This window comes from Chrysemys picta, chromosome 3 (assembly GCF_011386835.1).
Source record: "Chrysemys picta bellii isolate R12L10 chromosome 3, ASM1138683v2, whole genome shotgun sequence".
Classification (NCBI taxonomy): domain Eukaryota; kingdom Metazoa; phylum Chordata; order Testudines; family Emydidae; genus Chrysemys; species Chrysemys picta.
Window position 1 is genome coordinate 19,596,217 of NC_088793.1, and position 7,288 is coordinate 19,603,504.

At 49.6% G+C, this 7,288-nt stretch overlaps 1 long non-coding RNA gene across 1 annotated transcript; it reads left to right on the plus strand.

The window, feature by feature from the left end:
- Window positions 1-587: 587 nt before the first annotated feature.
- LOC135982020 (uncharacterized) lies at window positions 588-3,572 on the plus strand. The gene is made up of 3 exons (XR_010599219.1): window positions 588-620; window positions 1,837-1,906; window positions 2,857-3,572. It is a non-coding gene; the product is annotated as an uncharacterized LOC135982020 (long non-coding RNA).
- Window positions 3,573-7,288: the final 3,716 nt, after the last annotated feature.

Genomic DNA, 7,288 nt, shown 5'->3' on the forward strand with positions numbered 1-7,288 from the left:
TCAGTCCCCACAGAAATACAGTAAGAAGAAACTGAAAGTTCCCAAAAGGAACTTAGGTTTTGTTCATCTAAGTCTCAGTTAGAGTCTTTGATCACCAAATCTAGACACTCTGCTGACATGGGTGGCAGGTTTGTAGAAATTTTGGTGGTGCCCAGAACCCACCCCCCCAATTCCGCCCCCCACCTGCCTAAGGCTCTGGGAGGAAGTTTGGGTGGGGGGAGGAGGTCTGGGGTGCAGGTCCTGGGCTGGGGATTAGGGTGCAGGAGAGGTGCAGGGTGCAGGCTCTGGGATGGAGTTTGGGTGCTGGGTGCATGCTCCGGGCTGGGGCAGGGTAGGGTTACCATCCGTCCGGGTTTCCCCACACATGTCCCGCTTTTTCAGCTTTAAATGGCCATCTGGGGGGGATTTCTAATAAAGTAGAAATGTCCGGGATTTCCCCCTTCCCCTCATGCAGAGTGTGGCGCGGCTGATTGGACGGCTGGGCCTGATTGAAAGCCGTTCGCAGCCACTGGGGCCTCCAGCAGCCAGAGTCCCTCCCCTTCCCCGCTTCCTCTTCTCCCGCAGATCAGCAGGGAACAGTGTTTGGGTCCACGTGGAGCCCGCAGCTCTCCCTCTGCTGGGTGAGCAGGCGGGGGGGAGGGGCAGGGGCAGGGGCTCCAGGGGGAGAGGGGAGCAGGGAAGCACTTAGCAACCCCCAACCCAGATCAGAGCGGGAGGGAGGAGGGGGAAAGTGGGGTGCTCAGAGGAGGGGGCAGAGTTGGGGCAGGGACTTTGGGGAAGGGGTTGGAATGGGGCTGGGAAAAGGGCGGGGCTGTGGGTGGGATCGGGGCCCCGTGGAGTGTCCTCTTTTTTAAATGTTTGAATATGGTAGCCCTAGGGCAGGGGGTGGGTGTGCAGGAGGGGGTGAGGGGTGCAGGCTCTGGGATGGAGTTTGGGGACAGGAGGGGGTGTGTGGGAAGGGGTGCACGCTCTGGGAGGAAGTTTGGGGATAGGAGGGGGTGCAGGGGTGAGGGCTGTGTGGCTGAGGATGAGGGGTTTGGGGTGTGGGAGGGGGCTCAGGGCTAGGGCAGAGGGTTGGGGTGTGGGGTGAGGGCTGTGGGGCTGAGGATTAGGGTGTGGGGGGATGAGGGCTGGGGCTGGGGATGAGGTGTTCATGATGCAGGAGAGGGCTCAGGGGTGGGGGCAGAGGATTAGGGTGTGGGGGGATGAGGGTTCTGGCTGGGGCTGAGGTTGAGGGGTTTGGGGCGTTGGAGAGGCTCAGGGCTAGAGTGGAAGGGCAGGATAAGGGCAGCCTGCCCTGCCATTAGTGGTGGGGGCACGAGGACCCTGGAGCAGCAGACAGCAGTTGATGCCAGGAGCCGGTGTAGTGTAGGATACTGCTCCACGTAGGAATGTGTAACACCGGAAGCACAAGCAGGCATGGGAGAGGCACGCGCCGCTTTCTTTCAGGCAGGGACACAGTGGGGCAGGGGGGGAGATGCATGAAAGGGGGGGTGGCAGGCAGGGGCCAGGGCCCGCTCCAGGCAGGGCCCGGGGAAAGACCCAGCTCCAAATATTGGTGGAGCAGGGCCCCTGGCTCTGAATATTCCTGGAGCCCGGGCACCACAAAAGTAGGGTTACCATTCGTCCGGATTCCCCCGGACATGTCCGGCTTTTTCGGGTTAAAAATAGCGTCCCTCCTCCCCCCCCATGCAGAGTGTGCGCGCGGCTTACAAAGCAGCCCGGGCTCCGACAGCCAGAGCCAGAGCCCTTCCTGCACTTCCCCCCTCCTCTCTCCTGAAACTTGACACCACTCCCCTCCTCTCCCTTCCTCCCCCTCCCTCCCTGCATTCACAGATCGCCTGTTCGTCTGGAGCTCCGAGCCTGCTGCCCTCCCCCGCTGTCGAGCGCGCTGCTCTGCAGCACGGTAAGGGGGCCGGGGGCCAGAGAAGCGGCAGGGAGGTTCGGGGGGGGGGGGTAGTCAAGAGACAGGGAGCAGGGGGGAGGGTTTGATGGGTCAGGGAGTTCTGGGGGGGCTGTCTGGGGGTTGGGGGTGTAAGGTTTTGGGCAGTCAGGGTACAAGTGGGGGGGGTCTCAGGAGGGGGCAGTTAGGGGACAAGAAACAGGGAGGCTTAGGTAGGGGGTGGGGTTCTGGAGGGCAGTTAGGAGCAGGGGTCCCAGGAGGGGGCAGTCAGGGGACAAGGAGCGGGGCGGGGGGCGGGAGTTTGGAGCGGGCTTTCTGGGGGAGGGTGGATAAGGTTTTGGGCAGTCAGGGTACAGGTAGGAGGTAGGGTCCTGGGGGGCAGTTGGGGGGGGTCTTAGGAAGGGGCAGTTAGGGGATAAGGAACAGGGAGGCTTAGGTAGGGGGTGGGGTTCTGGAGGGCAGTTAGGAGCAGGGGTCCCAGGAGGGGGCAGTCAGGGGACAGGGAGCAGAGGGGTTTAGATGGGTCAGGAGTTCTGGGGGGGGCTGTCAGGGGGTGGGGGTGTGGATAAGGGTTGGGGCAGTCAGGGGACAGGTAGGGGGTAGGGCCCTAGGGGGCCAGTTAGGATGTGGGGAAGGTCTCAGGAGGAGGCAGTCAGGGGACATGAGGCAGGGAGGCTTAGGGAGGGGGTGGAGTCCTGGGGGGCAGTCAGGGGACAAGGAGTGGGGGGGAGGGTTGGGGGTTCTGAGGGGGCAAGAAGTGGGAGGGAGTGGAAGGGGCAGGGGCGGGGCTAGGACAGGATGGGGGCGGGGCTAGGACAGGGGCGGGGCTAGGGCGGGGCTCCTCCCGTCCTCTTTTTTGATTGTTGAAATATGGTAACCCTACACAAAAGAATATAACTCGCCGCCCATGTCTGCTGAGTCTAAAACAACATCTTCCCTCCACTTGCTTGTAGGGCTCTTCAGTTGGGATCCATGCAGACTCTTCCTTTGCTGAAATCACTGCTAGCCTGTCAGCGAACGGATTAACCAACCACTCAGCAAAGTGTATAGATTTAAAGAAAACCCTGCTGCAAAATGCTTCAGAGTTAAGGACAACAGCCGGCTTCCTCCACCTGGGCTCAGCTTCTCCCAACTCACACAGGACACGTGGCCTTGTGCAAAGCAGGGGCCCTGACCGCTTGCCCTCATGGAGTCTGACCCCAGCAACAGGGAACCTATTGGAGCAGACCCAAAACTACCACACCCAATTCCAGAAGCTTCTGGCTGTGGAGTGCTTAATCTGCCTAGCAACAATGACCCAGACACAGCTCATTCCTACCTCCCTGCAATGGGTTTCTTAAAGAGATATCACCCTATTAGGCTCATGGGTTACAACAGCACTGGGTAAATTGTTCCAGTGGTTAATTACACTCACTGCTAATAATCTGTACCATATTTCTAGTTGGAATTATCTAGCTTCAATTTCAGCCATTGGATCTGGTTATACCTTTTGTCTACTAGATTAAAGAATCCATTATCAAATATTTGTTCCCTATGTAGGTATTTATGGACTGTGACCAAGTTACCCTTTAGCCTTCTCTTTGTTAAACTGAAGAGATTGTTTACAGGAGCTCTATCTAGCTATCAGGCATGTGTTCCAATCCTTTAATCTTCTCATGGTTTTTCTACCCTCTCCAAATTATCAACAATTTACCTTGAAGGTTCTTCACAACCTAGCTCTACCCTGCGAAGCTGACCTAGCAACCTATTGTGAAGCTGATCCCCCCCCCGCCCGCCTGCCCGCCCACTTCATTCCACCAGCATTCCCAGCTTTTACAGCCCACCAATCGGCCTCTCTTTTAAAGAGACTCTCCTCTGCCATGATGCATATAAAACCCAGCCTTGGGGAGGGATAGCTCAGTGGTTTGAGCATTGGCCTGCTAAACCTAGGGCTGTGAGCTCAATCGTTGAGGGTGCCACTTAGGGATGAAGGGGGGGAGGATCAGCTTCACAATAGGTTACTAGGTCAGCTTCGCAGGGTAGAACTAGGTTGTGAAGAACCTTCAAGGTAAATTGTTGATAATTTGGAGAGGGTAGAAAAACCATAAGAAGATTAAAGGATTGAATTTGTTGTGATTTAAGACTGCAAGGTCTACAGTGTAGTTATTGTCTCGTACCTGTGTTTTTGCATTGTCTAGCACAGTGGGGCCTTCAGAATAATATAAGTATTTACTACTAACATCATAAGCAGACCAATAAAATAGAAAAATGAATATACCGGCCAGTACTCAGAATAGCAAACCTACCCACACAGACCCAGGATCTCAGCTCTCCCCAGAACCATATCAAACATGTTTTGTGGAATTTTTATTTTTTAAAGTTACTCATAGCCATGCTGCACAGACAGTACTCCCTACGTCCTCATGCTCCTAGCAATGACAAGTTATCAAAATGGGGGGGCTGGCAGACAATGCAGTCCAAGGAGCTTTACAAAAATATTGTCTTGCCCCTGACATGCATGAATTATAGACTAACAAGTGGGTATTTGGCAATCGCCTGCCAAGTAACTTGCTGCAGTTGACTACTCTATTTGCTTTATAGCAACTCATGGGATGCCTCTGGCTGAAAGATTGCCTGAATTTCTATTTTATTAACCTTCTTCTTTATCTAATGACAGTCTGTCATGTTCTAGGATGCCAGAACAATATTTGTTTGATAAGATGTCTCTTGGGGAAAACAGGCAGTTATAAGGGATAAAAGCATGCAAAAAAAAACAAAAAAAACAAAAAAAACCAGCCAGCTTCAGCAAAAAAATTGCTGCTTTGTATTCCTGACTTAGTTAATATATCCTCTACCCTTAGTGCACTCCTACGGCTGCAAATGCCATTATTTTCCTCTTATTAAAGATCCCCACAAAGGTAGAGAAATTCTCCTTGAAATCTGCCCTTTTCTCTGTCTTCCTAGATACCATGAAAGATAAAGCACTCATAGAGGAGGAGCAGAAGAAGGCTGAGAATAACTTTGCTGAACAGCTGCAGTTGCTAATTCCACATGTTTATTTGGGTAGCACACATTACACCATAACATTTCAGTACCAGAACTCTTATGAATGATCTATCTTCATTTTGCTCATTTAATATGAATGGGGAGATCTGTAACTTTCATATCAATTCTCCACTTGCCATAATTGTCTTTCTTGGATTTTCTCATCAAATTTCCTGGACGTGATTTTTCTTTCAGTACTCTGCAGCTCAGAATTGGAGTTATTTAGAACATGTAGTTCCCCCCACCAACTGCTTTCCTTTTTTACTAGATGGACCCTGTACCAACAAACAAAATTACATGACCAATCAATAGACTTTATAGACAGAGTTTTGAAACACAGGTGTGAATTGCAATAAAGATTTCATCCATTTCAATTTGGACAGGCTCCACTTCGGTAACTAGGCCAAGTTTTGCTCTCAGCCATGCCCATGCATCTCTATCCCAGCCATCTTTGGGAAATCAATCACTCCAGATTTCTCGATTGCTGATTCAATCAGCATGAGACTACACTCTCATGAAATCAGGAATCTGTTTGACCAATTTGCCTGAGAACGTCCTGTGACTTAAAATATTGACAGTGTTCTCTCTCTTTTCTTACTCTACCATTCTCTGGGCTAGTCTACACTACTGTACTGATGCAGCTGTGCTGCCGCTTCCTGCAGCTCCAATTGGCCAGGAATGGTGAACCGAGGCCACTGGGAGCTATGGGGAACCATGCCTGCAGATGGTCAACGTAAACAAACTGTCTTGCAGCCTGCCAGCAGATTACCCTGATGGGCCGCGTGTCAAAGGTTGCTGACCCCTGCTATAGGTTTAACAACCTTAACTGTTTCACAACAAAAAGTGTTTTGTCTTTGAATGTCAATAAAGAGTACATTCATCTTCTGTACACAGTAAACATCACCACAATTTCTAACTCAGGACCTTTAATCCTAGATGTTGATATTCCCTGACAGCCAGCCATAATCTGGTGCAGTGTGTCCCACTCCTTCAGCAAAGAGAAGAATTAATATTTTTGTTTTAACTCAATAGACACTGGATACTGCTGGAACATGACACCCAGCAAATGCTACAAATTATGTACCTTCACCTGGTACCAGCTCTTATGGATTCTACCAGGGTGCTGCCTTAGTGTAGCAGGAACATGCAAACTACTTACACATTCTGCTGCTGGAGAAACCATAGTTTTCCTGCCCATTATACATCAACTTTTACTTCTTTTATTTCTGTGGCAAGGATTTTTTTTTTCTGAAATCTAATATTCCCCCAGCAGAACTGCTGACTGTGGTGTGTAACCTATCATTTAAATCAGCTTCTGTACCAGATGACTGGAGGATAGCTAATGTGACATCAATTTAAAAAAAAAGGCTTCAGAGGCAATCCTAGCAATTACAAGCCAGTAAGTCTAAATTCAGTATCAGGCAAATTGGTTGAAACTGTAGTAAACAAGAGAATTATCAGACACATAGACGAACACAATTTGTTGGGGAAGAGTCAACATGGCTTTTGTAGAGGGAAGCCATCCCTCATCAATCTATTAGAATTCTTAGAGGGGGTCAAAAAACATGTGAACAAGGCTGATCCAGTGGATATAGTGTACTTGGACTTTCAAAAAGCCTTTGACAAGATCCCTCACCAAAGGCTCTTATGCAAAGTAAGCAGTCCTGGGATAAGAGAGAAGGTCCTCCCACGGATCAGTAAATGATTAAAAGACAGAAAACAAAGGGTAGGAATAAATGGTCAGTCTTCAGAAAGGAGAGAAGTAAATAGTGGTGTTCCCCAGCGGTCTGAACTGGAACGAGTGCTGCTCAACATGTTCACAAATGCTTTGGAAAAATGGGTAAACAGTGAGATAGCAAAGTTTGCAGATGATACAAAATTACTCAAGATTGTTGAGTCCAGAATAGACTGCACAGAGTTACAAAGGAAACTCACAAAACCGGGTGACTGGGCAACAAAATGCCAGAGGAAATTCATGTTGATAAATGCAAAATAATGCACATTGAAAAACATAATCCCAGCTATACATACAAAATGATGGGGTCTAAATTAGCTGTTACCACTCAAGAAAGAGATCTTGGAGTCATTGTGAATAGTTCTCTGAAAACATCCATTCAATGTGCAGCGCCAATCAAAAAAACTAACAGAATGTTAGGAACCATTAGGAAATGGATATATAACACTGCTCTACAGCCAAAATGCTTCTGAAATAAATGTAGTCAAATGTTACTAATTCTGGGTCACTGAGAATGAAAATGATGCTTAAAATTGTTAATTGGCTCTAGTTTTCAAGATATACTATTGGGTCAGTATATACGACCCTTGACTTGGGAATGGCAGAGGATAAGTGAGTTATAAAGG